This window comes from Rhea americana, unplaced genomic scaffold, assembly GCF_003343005.1.
Source record: "Rhea americana isolate MKP2758 unplaced genomic scaffold, rheAme1 scaffold_42, whole genome shotgun sequence".
NCBI classification, from domain to species: Eukaryota; Metazoa; Chordata; class Aves; order Rheiformes; family Rheidae; genus Rhea; species Rhea americana.
In genome coordinates this window covers 2462397-2475556 of record NW_028186557.1, presented here as the reverse complement: position 1 = coordinate 2475556, position 13160 = coordinate 2462397, and the positions used below count along the sequence as shown (strand labels likewise).

The 13160-nt window shown below is 47.7% G+C and overlaps 1 protein-coding gene across 1 annotated transcript in view; it reads left to right on the top strand.

The window, feature by feature from the left end:
* Nucleotides 1-13160, top strand: part of PRKCH (protein kinase C eta) — a 117490-nt gene that overhangs the window by 83676 nt on the left and 20654 nt on the right. The window lies entirely within an intron of this gene.

Below are 13160 nucleotides of genomic sequence, written 5' to 3'. Positions count from 1 at the left end.
CTGCTTTGCTTATGGGAAAGGTGAGACATTTTTCCTTTCCTGTCTGGGAAGAATCTCTCTCTAAAGACTTTTCTCACCTCTCGGTGGGCCTCAGCAGAGCCTTGGGTTGCTGTTCTCCCTCCTCATCAGCCAGCCTTTGGCTGGGCCCAGGTGTCTCTGCCCCCACCCCCCCCCACCACCACCGCTGCCTTCTGCTGGAAGCCCTCCGTGTGCGTTGAGTTTCCCCCCTCAGCCCGCCGCAGGGTTAACCCTTCTGCGGTTAGCGGCGGCTCTTGCATGCGCGTTTAACCCAACCCACTCACTGGCTGATGATGTGGATTGCGGGTGCCAGAAAATCGTGAAGTCATCTGTGGTTTCTACCAACGACAGGCCGCTGTAAGACTCGCGTAGGGTTAGATTTTTTCCAGCCTTGCTCATCTGAGTGGTGCTTGATCCTAGGACAAGCTCGCTCTGTTTAATGGGACAGCGCGGCAGCGTGGGGTCCTCCTCGGTGCGTGGAGATTGGCAAAAAGCAGGGACAGCGATAGGGAGGAAAGGGATCGGCCAAATCCTGTGGCRGTACCGGAGACAGCAACTGCGCAACTTGGCCCAGAGTGACCCGGGARGACCCATAGTACCTCTAACTGCTTGCTCCCTGGGCGATAGGAAATGCTGAGCCCTCTGCCAAGGGTGAAGGCCCCAGCTAGGCAGTGCACAGGGCTGCAGAGGTCAGCTGCAGTGGGTGGGGAAGAGCCTGGAGAGCGGCAGCGCTGGATTTCCCCTCCATTGCAGCACCTCCATGCAGGGCACGTTGCCTCCTTGCTGCCCCAAGAAACTCAGGTGGGTCACAGCTTCGAAGGGCAGGTTCAGGTAGGAAGCCATGTGGCAATGCTGCTGGAGGAGAGCCCAGCGYGAGGGAGCTTAGTTCGCTAGAAAGAAGGACTTGACTGTCCTTATGAAAAACAGTGCTACTAGTGTCTTAGCAGCTGGCCCATGCTAAATCTGAACATTTTCAGAATCCATGTTCTGTTTTGTTTCTGCACATGAGGCAAAAGCCACAGACTTACTAGTCGGGTGCCAGAAAAAGCTCCAGCTACCCAGGGCAATTGAGGACAAGAGCAGCTCTCCTTGGTTAGCTGTTGGTTTTAATAGCAAGTCACAGCATGTTTGAGTGATGTGTCATTGGTGTCACAGCTCCAATGTCTGTTTTATGAAGGTGCAGTGTGGGCACTAGGGCACCTGGGCTCAGGAGCGCCCTGGCCTTGAGACAGAAAGCCAAGATGGAAAAGTGGTTGGCAAAGAAACCTGTCGTATAGGCTCGCCCGTGGCTGATGTGTGGATGGGCGGGCGGCAGAAGAGTTCCTGCCTGCTCGGTAAAGCTTGTGCTGGTTCTGGGGCAGAGCCTGCCCCGGGCAGACGTCACACTGAGCATCAGCTGCACCCGCTCTGTGACTGGGCAGAGCCGCTTTTGGAGCATGCTTTAGTTATTGTGGGGAAGCGAAAGGCCGTTGGTAAGGGTTTTCTTAGTGTTGGGTATTTTCTGTTTTGAGTCATTCCAAGCATGATGAAGCCCGTGGTGCCAGGAGCGAGAGCAAGCACCCGGTGTGGAGACAGAAAACGAAATCCGCAGGGGCTTCGGTTGAGTTCTAGGTAGCGGAGGTGGCTGTGAAGACACAGGCGTGTGCGATGGAAATGCACAGACTCAACGCAGGCAGTACACAAGCGAGGAACTGGCTGAAGAGGAAGTAGGCTTAGTTAGCGTTTGGATCACCGTCGCAGTGATCCCGAGTAAGCAGTTGCTGTAGGGAAGATGCGGAGTGGGAAGTGAAACTAGCCGTGTGTTTAAAAGTTGTTTCCAAATACACACAGATGTAATCTTAAYGTGAAAGTAGCTGTTGTTGGGTGGTGTGATTGCTTTCCTGTTACAGTGCATCAGAGTAGTGTACTGCCCGCTACTGCCATGTTCTCTGCTCCYCAAGAGTTGCAACAAAGTCATTTCTGGTGCAAAGTCATGAAGAGGTTTGTGAAGTAAAGTACTATGAAGGCTAATTGAGAACAGAAGTGGGGGGCAAATAAACCACACTTGAAAGGTGTCCCCAAAGTACAGAGAGGTCATCTGTTGCTCTTTGTCTGTGTAGTTTGTCTAGAGCAGTCCCAGGAATTCATTAGTTTCAATATACATTTTGCAGGTGATGTTTTTGAGTATGTAAAAAATAAGATAATTCACTTTTTGTTCCTATTTCAGGGCATTAAAGAGTCCTTTTGCTTCCCCTAAGCTTCTATTTTCTTCCATTAGTCCTCATTCAATTATTTATTGATGGGGAAAGTGTCTGAAAACAGCAGTCCAGCCTGAGAGTAGCAGTACTTTACTGTGTAGATGAATTTGGAGTGTTTGACTGAACCCACAAGAATTGTCAATAGTATCAAGAATTGCTTTTCTGCCATAAAACAAAAATAGGGCCTTGTAGGTGGTGTGTGCTAAACTTTGATGAGGACATGAGCTGAACACCATTGCACTTTAGGCGTCACCTGTGCATTTGTACCTTTAACAAGCACAGACAAGGAATTTTTGAAGTAGGTCTTGCCTTTAGGTTGGCCTAACATCTGTAGTGTAATAGAAAATATATATTGCTGTGCAATTTTGTCCTGTGCAAACACGGTGTGTTCAGATACAGAATTTTTAATTCTAAACTTTGTTCTAAYGTGATATGGTCACACCACACAGCAAAGATTTCCGTCTGTTTTGCTTGTTGTTTCTTTTCTCCGTAGATTACAAACAATTTCCAATGATGATTTGTGGTGTCTTCTGCCTGCAGAAAGAAATTTATAATGAAAAAAAATAAGGTGAAACATATACTATCAAGGCCTGTGTATGAGAGAGGGACCTGATACTTACAACTTCGGATCTTCTGCAGTTAACACAGCGAAATCTGAGAGCCCTAAAGTGTGGGATGTGGCCTGAAACAGCAGTAAGTTGAAAAGAGTCCAGGCACCTTCCAGTTAGCCAGGAGTTCTGGTCCTAGAAAGAAGAGCGAACTAGTAGAGTCAGAGCACGAGCTGACTCAGATCAGCCGACTGAAGAACGTGTTAGTCATGGGCAGCATCTTCATAATTCCCATTTTAACTAGAGCCTGCTCCTTGCTGTTAGGCCTTGTTTCCATTCCTTCTTTGAAAATGCTCCTTGCACATCTCCTACGCAAACTTCCCAGTTTTTTCCTTGTAGTTGATACCACCTGTATTGGGTGATGGAAAGGAAAGGGCTCCTAATTCTTGAAATGACGTGTTGCAAGGATGTGACTGTAGATACCCCTGCAGGCTGGGTTGTTTAATGGGGAAGGACTGGAATATTTGGTCTGGAAAGTCATCTTTCCATGCCAGGAGGTATATTCCTAGAKATAGCACAGAAGTACTCTACACTCGGTTTCCTTCTCCTTGTTCCCACGTTGCAGAGGCCAAACTGCTCAACTGCAAACTAAGGAGATGCCAGGGCTGCAGTGAGTTTTATGCAGAGACTTTAGTACACATCTGTGTACTARAAGCTCGGTGCATAAGACAGATCTTCCCCATTCAGCTCGCATTTCTGTCCTTTTCCTAGAGAAAGCCTACTGAGATAGGGCCTATTTTTCATTTTCTGTTTAATTTGTTTAACCTAGTATGGGCACAGGTCATTGGGCAACCTTCTCAGCTTGGTAAGCAGGACAGCTGAATGTTGACTCCTGCTCCAAGTCACTCAGGCTTTGCTTGTAATCAGACAACCAGCTTAAGCACCTAATGCAGGAGCATACCACCAGAGTGGCGTTTCGGGTGGCATGCGAGATGCCGTCTGTGCCAGACCAACAGGGACCTGTGCTGCTTGTTCCTGTGCACAGACAGCTTGGGAGGAGTCCCCAAAAATGAGAGTGGGACTTTGGGAGCTCGGAGGCAGGCCTGGAATTCCGTCCGGCTCTGCCCTGCTTATCCAGAGCTTGGATGCTTGGGCTTTATACAAGCATGGAGTGAATCACCTGTACTGAGTGAATGGCAACAGTGTAATCYACATGAAACAAAAAAAATAAATCTTGGGATAATGACCCATTTTCTAGGCTCTCCCGAATACCTCTTCCGTCTGATTTCACTGGTTGTTGTGGTGAGAAGCAGAAAGATCTGAGCAGACAGAAAAGCAGTTTGTTTGCCCAGAGGTTCCCTGGAGTCTTAGAAAAAAAAAAGAGTCAATGATATCAGTGATGGCCTCGGTTTCTATAACAAACAGGTCTCAAGACAGCATCCCCAGGAAATGTATGCAAAAATTGTACCCGTGGGGGCTCGGCAGCACTCCCCTCCTGAGCAGTGCTGGGTCCGGCTGTGTGCTTTATGCCCRCAGTGTGTCACTCACTAGTGCTGCGACTGCTCTTTCACAGCACGCATAGCAATTCTGTGCAGACGGTGAGAGTTTCAGCAGCATCAATGCTGGCCCCATGTTGCTGCTTCAAAAGTTAGTAGTAAATTTGTCATTGGAAATGACAGGCCAAAGCAAAGTGCTTCTGAAAATCCCCTCTAAAAATACAGGGTGGTACTTTTGCTCATTCCATTATAGAAAGGGGATTAGAGCCTATAGCCTTAGCTTTATAAATCTGGATGAGTAATTCAGAGCCTTAAGAAGGTTAGGTAATTTTTTTTTTTTTTTTTTTTTTTTTTTGGATTTGTCCAAAGAATCTTTGTATTTTTTCTACCCAAAAGTAACTGAAAATTTGAAGATTTTTTTTTGCTGGCTTCCTGGAATTCAGGCTCAGAGTAAAGCGAGTCCTATCTCTATTACATGAATAAGGGGAAGTCTGACGAGCTGTGCAGGTTCAGTGCAGGAGCGCTGTCTTCCCCACGAAACCCCACTGGCATTACAAACACTAGTACAGGTTTGTTTGCTACCCGAGCTATTGCCAGAGGCAGTCTGTACATACGATCGTGATGAATACTGCCACTTTTTTTTTTTTGATATTTCCTAGAGTGAAGTATTACCCCTAAGACTCGGGGAGGGGGCTGGATTTCACGGGCAGTGAGGTTAGCGGTGGGAATGCAGAGGAGTCGCGGCCGGTTAAGCTGGCGTCTGATTCCCGTCGGGCGGGCGTAGCGGTGCGCGGTGGTGGAACGGGGACTCGTCGCTCTGCCTCTCTGCAGCGAGGAGCCTCTGCAGCAGCGTGGTCTTGCTTCGATCTTGYCAGGGCAGCTGGAGCTCGGATGGGCCCTTCGAGCAGCTCGAAGGTGGGCTCTGGGCTGTTGGTAATCATTAATCTCGCTGGGTAACTCATTYGCTCCATCTTAAAGCATTGAGACCGTGTTGTACCATTGGCACAAGCCTGATTTTGTTTTACTTTCTGTATCAGGCTTCAAATCAATGTTGGTCTATTTTTGTCAAGGTGACATAACAGGCTTATGCTTTTTAATCTCTCTTGGCACTCTCCRTCGTAAGTCGACGTCTTATTCCTGTTCCTGCATTTGGGTCTGAAGTCTGTTGTGTGCCTCCTGTGAAGACTTCAGGCAGGGGGACTCGCAGAAAGAAGTGTTGTGTTGGTGGGTTTTTTTTTTTTTCTTTCCTCTTTTTTTGGCAGGGATAAAATAGAAGCTCTGTTGGGAGCAGCTCAGCAAAYGATGCTTTCTGGGCCAGTGAATTCCAGCGTCCCTGCCAGCGGGACTGAAGAGCCTGTCACAGGGCTAGGCTGGCAGCTCCTCCGGAGAGGGCGCGCGCGGCGTGCATGCCAAGGGCCGGACACGGAGCCTTTTTCTGTCTCGGTAAATGGGAGGACGTTTGCCCTGGGATTCTGGGAAAYACCTCAGTGCGACTGCTGTCTTTCCTGACTAGAGTCCCACATAAAAGTGAATTAAATAAGTTGCRTATGCATGTATAGATAGATGTCTATTCCCACACGTGCACACACACATATATATAATATTTAAAAAAATATGTAAGTACATAGACACACGTGGGCATATAAATACGTATGGATCGTGCCATCTTTGGGCTTTCTCCAGCGCAGCGATCCCCGGAGCGTCGATGTTTCAGCCGTGCCGTCTCCAGCTCTCTGCTGCCCCGTTTCACAAGAGCGTGTTTCGGCCCTTCGGGACAGCGTCCTTAGCTCTCTTACACCCGCTCTGCGTGTGATGAAGGCTCTCGTAGGCGCGCCYGGCCCTGGAGGGACTCGGCGCGCCCGCGGAGCCCCTCCGGCTCTGCGCCCCTCGGGTTCAGACCCGCGGGCGCGCTGGAAGCTTTGTGGTTACGTATTGTGGTGTGCCAGGGGTCTTATTTTTTTTCTTTTTTCTTCTCTCTCTCTCTCTCTTTTTTTTTTTTTTTTTTTTTTAATCTGTGCCTGTTTCCTTGAGCCTACCCACTCTAAATTAACCGGGGGATGAATCATGCCCATTCATCTCACTAGCAATGAAATCATGTGTGTAATTGTGTTACCTTCCACAGCTGCTTTTTCTGCAGCGCCCGGAGGGAGGGGAGATGGCAACGCTGCAGTTTCGAACGATCAGGGCGGGCTTGGGTGCCGGCTCGGGCCAGCTCGCTTGCCGAACGAGGAATCGGCCCCTCGAGCGCCGCGCCGTCTCCGGGGCGGCCGCCGGGAAGGGGCCGGTGCTCTGATGTGGTCCCGGGACTGGCTTCCAGCAGGAAGGGGCCAAGGCAAAAGGGAGCCAGGAGCGCCAGCTTCGGGGCCGCCGGCTAGCAGATGGCGCTGCCTGAACCTGGGCAGGTAGCTTGCAGAAACTTGCCCTCGTGCTTGAAGGACTGATTGACTTCGAGATTAAAGGGTAATAACAGAGCGCTTCTGGATGCAAGTGCTTGCCAGGCAGGGTTTAGTCTGAAGCCCGGTAGCAGAGCAAGAGTGCGTTTTACAGCTTAATCAGGCTTAGCCCCACGGGGGCACAAGTCTGATAGGGAGTGCTGGTGGACCTACTGGATGGATATGAGGAACTCTCTCTGTCTTGCACAAGTTCAAGCGCATGCCTTGCCCTCCAGAGTGGTCCTTTGGCCTTGTGCCCTGGCTTAGGTTTCAGGAAGTTTCAGCCACTTCGAGTTTGAATCTGACCCCTGACATGAGTGCGTATTGCACCACTGCACGCCGGCGCAGTGCCTGCGAGAGACCTGGAGCCGGCTTTGGAGGCTGCATGCCCGTAGTCCACCGTGCTTTTAYCCTAATGCGTGGGAGCACGTAATTTCAAACAGGTTTTGCTCTGTGTGCCATTGTGGAGGAGTTAAGGGGAGCAGGGAAAAGGCACAGGGCTCCGTGACACTCTGTCCTCCTCCTCTGCAGTAGTGCTCTGTGGAGTTGATAGGACATGCTGCGGGGCAGAAAATGAGGGGAAATTGCACTTGTGTTAATCTTCAGTGGTGTTTCACTCGCTTGTACCAGGTCTGAGTTTGTTTGTCATATTTCTCCTTTTGCCTTMTTTTTGAGAAATGCAGAAGTTCAATTTGGAGCCTTTGTGCTGATGTTCGTGGTCCCTCCACCCCTAAGTGCAGTCAGCCTGTGAAAATAACTTTTCGTTGTGAAGACAGTGGAAGATGGCTCCTTGCTATGTTTTGTTCCTGTTTTCTTTTAATTTTATATATAAACTCTTGGAGAGGTTTTCCTTTTATTTCTGGCCTGCTGTACTGCACAGCAAGAACAAGACCTGCCGTGGCTGGGATGTCTGGCCTGYGTAGTGCTGATGGGCCAAGACAGAGTTTGCCTCTGCACCCCAGGAGTTTGTTGGAAAGGAAACATTTTTTGTTGCTCAGGAGATCATTTTTCAAGAAAACTAAGAGTTAGCTGAATTTTTGTTTTGCAATCTCTGAGCTGCATTTTGATGCTACTTCTTGCTACATCTGGAAGCGCAGAGTCGACAGCTCGGATAGCCCCGGTATCATGGTTAAATGAGGAAGAGGATAGGAAAGACTGAGATGAAATCCCTGGGGGGTTTCGGGGTTACRTTCTGAATTTGGGGTCTGGAAAGCAGCTCTCGTTATTTCAGCCTGTGGCAGCCTGAAGGATCGCTGTCTGTAAGCGGTTACCCKGGGTAAACGCTGTGCAACAGCATCGTACGTCAGCTTCAGTTCTTCGCTTGGTCCTGTACCCAAAAGGCAGCTATGTATAAGCATGACGGGCTTGTTCCTAGCTATGGTGATTTTCCTCTTTAAAGTACCACGACAGTCGAAGTAGAACAAGCCTCGGAGGCTCAAACGGAGCAATAGCTCTTCCTTTCGCTCAGCAGCAAACCTCGGGCGCTCAAGTGGTTTTTCTCAAGTTCAACGCAGCTTGATCTTCTTCTGATCTCTGCTTCGTGGCTTCCCTTTTCAAAGGCCAGTAACCTGGTTTTTCATTTGYGATTTCACTCTTTCTCCCTACCCTGAAGATGTGGTAGCAGCTAAACAAATAGCAGCAGCTCAGACTGGGTTTTTCTGTCTTAGCCCTGATAGAATATATTGCAGGTGTCTTCCTCAGTATTTATTACTGCCTGCTGACACTCAGCTTTATTGCTGCTTAGGAAATTTGCTTAACTCTTCCTTGATGCTGCGAGCGTGGGAATTGCTGGTTACAAAAGCTTACTTGACTATAAAAATAAATAATGTCTGCTTATTATGCRGAAGAATGTGAGAGATATGAACCATTTTCCATGAAGGAATTTTTAAGCAGTGGTGAATTCTGAGCAACCTAGGACGTGTGGGATTGCAAATAGCCTTAATTCCGAAATTGGTATAAAATCCCAGGAACACACAACTTGGATGGGTCCCAGTCCAAAGCCAATGGAAATAGAACTGTGAAAACAATCTTTTGTTGTTTTTCTTGCTTTGGGAATTTGGGAGCTAAGCCCCCAAAATTCATTGTGGAAAGAAAGATAGAAAATCATTTCAATTTTTGTGGGCCCAAATTAATTGTCAAGGTTCTTTCTAAAACAACATCTTTTTTGCAACTCAAGAATGTTGGTTTCAAAATGAAATAGTTTGGATATTATTGATGCACAGGAAAATGGGAAACAGTATTATTAAATGTGCTTTTGGATGCACATTTTCACACTTGAGGGGAGTGAGGGGCTACAGGTATTTCAAGGGAGATCAAATACCTCGTATTTGCTTCTGTGAATGGTGCCTAATGACCTTGCATGCTGAAGGCTGAAAAAGCAAAAATGTTCCCTCTCAGAAATGCCCAAATTAATCATTTGGCCAATTTCAGGTTTTAACATTTGGCTGGAATGTTTCACTAGTTTCACTTGAATTTATGAATAGCTTCCACTGTCCTGCACCTACATTTCCCATGACTACATGATTTGCCTTAAGATGGGAACAGCTGGCTTTTGCAAGCTTTAAACTGGGCCTTTGGGATTACCAAGCCTGAGAGAAGAAGAAACTGAGGCAGTTCAAACTGAAACGAGTTTCTGCCACCCCCTGTCCTGCAAAGAAGGTTCACAGGGTGGTGAAAGCAGAAGAGGAAAGAARCATCTCGTCCTTTCCTGCATAGTCTCTGCATCGCAAATGACATGATCTGACCAGAGACAGGTACTCGTGTAACACCTATTCACTGGAAAAACTCTCTCTGTGCAGGGAAATCGTACTTGACAAATGTTTCCGAAAGGACCAGATCACCTGCAGTTTTATTTTTATGTTATGATTTTTTATTTTATTTTTACGAATGTTAAACTTGAGCGGCAGATATATAAGGAAACGCCTCTTCCAGTGAGTAAGGCTTAAACAGCTCATTTTGTCGTTTATTCTGGGTCTAGAATAAAATGAAGCCATTAAGCTGATGTGCGGTAGCTGTGTGCGTGGACAAAGGCTGCCTTTCTGAGTTGGGATGAAGTCTGTTTGCCGGTGGAGGTTTGCCAGGGAAAGGCTTAAGGCAGAACCTCATCAGGACCTTAGAAATGCAGCCCTCAGAAAACCTCTCTCCTGTTATTGCTTCATCAGACTGCTAAAAATATTGAGTGGAAAATGCAAGTATTAAGGAAATGAGGTAGATCTGGGCTTTGTGAGCTGGATGATTTCCAGTTTCATCAGCTTCCCGGAATTCTTGCCGCTAAAACGAAGAGCTCCTTGTAAATCTTAGAAACCTGTCAGTCTTTTTCTTTCATGTGACTCCGCTGGTTCACGTGGTACGAAGCACGGTGAGACCTGTAAATGCAAAGCAGCAAGCGCAGAGCTTGAGAGTGCTGGGATCGCTTGAGGGAGATGCTGTGCCCAGTGCGTGAAACCAAAGCAAAGCTTTCCCAGAGAATTATCTTATCGGTCGGGTCCAGGGCAGTCAGAGAGCATGCTCCAGAGGAACTGTTTGGCTGAGCCTGCCGCTGCACTAACCCATAAGTCTCCTCCAAAGGGGACATGTGGGGCCTTTTTGGGGGTGCTTGCTGCTTACAAAGTTTGCTCGCGGGAGGTCCTCTTCTAAAGTGATGTATGCGTAGCCAGAGCATCTGAGCTAGTGAGAGCAGGTTAGTGCCATGTTACAGGTTATGTGAAAATAGAAAACGCAAGGTTTAGATTTCACGTTGCTGGAAAGACGTCAAGAGAAGCCAATATCCTGRCTGCAGGAGGAGACAACGGGCATTCCTAATGGGTTTAACATGCGATGCGGTGAAGCCAAAGGGCTGGAAGTTTGCCTCGTGTGGTTAAAACTGTACTTGCCTGATGGGAAGCAGACAGTTGAGATTTAATGGCAGTTATRTGGACAGAGGCTTTCTGGAGGGACACAGCAAGCACACAGCACTCTTGCACCTGTAGAGGCGCCTGCCATCGTGATGCTGTAATGAGCATAATGTATTATGCAGCTAACAGGGATTTGGGCCTTTCTACACCATGTCCTATGGGGCAGAAGATGAGAAGGAGTAGAATATCTGGTAATCTGGTCTGCAGAGTAGGCCCAGTGCTTTGGCTGCATCTTGCCTCTTCTCCTCAGGCTATAACTTGCCTGTTCAGTCCATGTATGTGACTGTTTCTTCTGGCTTGAATATGGCAAACGTGTAATTGAAGTATTCCCAAAGCATGACAGGACATGGTGAATATTTTTGAGAGTGGGGGGGGGGGGGGGGGGGGAAGGAGGGGAGAAGGGGGATCTCCAAGCAGGTTCACCAAAATTCCCCTTGCAGTTGCATGTGTAGATGCAGCTCCAAAAGTCAGGCCCGCCTAGGACTGAAAAGGTGATTGCTGCATTTAAATCTGAGCCAAGAATAAACTGTGCATTTCAACCACATCATTGCAGATTCCTGGAAACAAGGCCTGCCTTTATGCTTGGAGGGCTTCCCTGCTCTGCCAGTAACCACAGGGAAGAGTAACAGGAGCTTTGCCTGTAAACCGCTGTTGAAGGCATACTGTCATGAACAAGCACCTACAATATCTCTCACTGTGCCTTTTCCAGGCAAGCCTTTGCCCACACAGCGTAATGGCCATTTTTAATTCTAAGAGGAAGGGGGGAAAAAAAAAGTGTCTTCTACTGAGCATCCCACCAAAACCAAACAGCGCAGTGTCGTACAAGCATGAGCATTGTCCTAGACATCCAAATTGCCCTGGGTGCCAGATGGCCAGGGGGCCAGCTGGGAATGGCGGTGTCCTTACAGAGGGGTTTTAACTGGGTTGTGTTGCTGTGCCATGTTGCAAGTTGAAAGAGAAAGATGTTTGTTCCTGTGATTAAGATACTGAACTGGAATTCAGGAAGTTGATGTTCAATCTTGACTCTGTTGAACATAGGCAAATTTCTTAACTTTCACCTCTCACTTTCCCATCCATTAAGAAGAGGCTAATAATACCTTTTTTTTTTTTTTGGTATCTCTTTGGGACAGGATGTGGCTCTGACTGGTTAGTACACTGTGGTCATTGATCTTTGGGATGTGGCTCTGACTGGTTAGTACACTGTGGTCATTGATCTTTGCACTGTAATGGCAAAGTTGAGGGTGAACTGTCTGAGGCTCCAGCAAAGCTTCCTGGGGTGGTATGGGCTGCAGAAATGCTAATGCAAAACAGAGTAATCAGCCACCTGTTTTTCACTTCAAGATCATAGAAAGAGGATGACCAGGTCTTTAAGAATCTAGCTGAATTCATATTTCAGCTCTCCCACGGGTTTCCATGTAAATATGGAGATASCACCTTTGTAACCACCTCCTCACTGCTCCCCCTTCCCAGGGAAACAGAGATCCAACCAGAGGGGAAAATATATTGACTTCCACCATGTATTTTGTAAAGGCACATGAAGCCCGCAGATGTATTTAGTTGTTTGATTCCTGCCTGGRCATCCAGCTGCCTTTGAAGGGCCCCACATGGCTTTGTGTTGGACTATAAGACTGTCCTGCATGTCAATAAAATGGAGATAGTGGCACTGCTGTTGCAGTATGCACAGTTGCTGTGCGGAGTTCTGTGTAAAACTCCCAGACCGAAGTGAGTCATACCTAACATAGAYACAGAATGAATTTCCAGGTCACAGCTCCTTGAAAATAAATTGAAGTATCAGGGATAAACTGAGATAAATGCAGCTTGTGCAGGAAGCTATGACATAGGCCTATATTCCAGAATGTTTCTCCAGCAAGATACGTTTGGGGCTTCCACCAGTGCAGTTTTTCTGCAAACTCGTAAAAGAGAAAAATGTGACTATTCACATGGAAGAGAGCTCTCACCGTAGTTGCTTTCCTCAGTCTGTGACTGCACCTAGAACTTGTTAGCTGAGAAGCAGAGGTGCTAAGAGCTGGTAYGTATTTTTAGGAAGGCATTGCCCAAGTCTGCAGGTGACCCTGTGCTATCTAGTCGTGTTCCTCACAGTGCTTGTAACTACAGCTAGTTGTTGAGGCCATCTCAAGGTCAGGCAAACTGATAAGCTTTGTTAGGGCTCTGTCATTTTGGCAGCTCTACTTCTGACTGTGAGTTTCCAGGCTCTTACAAGTGTTGTGGTGGAAAATGTACAGTGTGGTAATTGGCCGTGGGGGTCTCGTGACAGAGAGTGGGCAGCAGACAAGGAGGCCCCCACCACCAGTGAGCACTACTTGGGAAATTTGCTTCTTGCATTAGTGCAGGCCTACTGGGATTGATGCAACTGAGATTTTAAGGTTTTGTCTTATAGTGGAAGCATCGTGTGCTGGCTACACGTTCAGCCTGCCCATATGGTATGATACCAGCAGGGAATTTCTTTTGTTCTCAGACCAGATAAAACTCCCAGTGGGATTCATCATTTAGGTTCTTCTGATACTGGGAGGTCTGG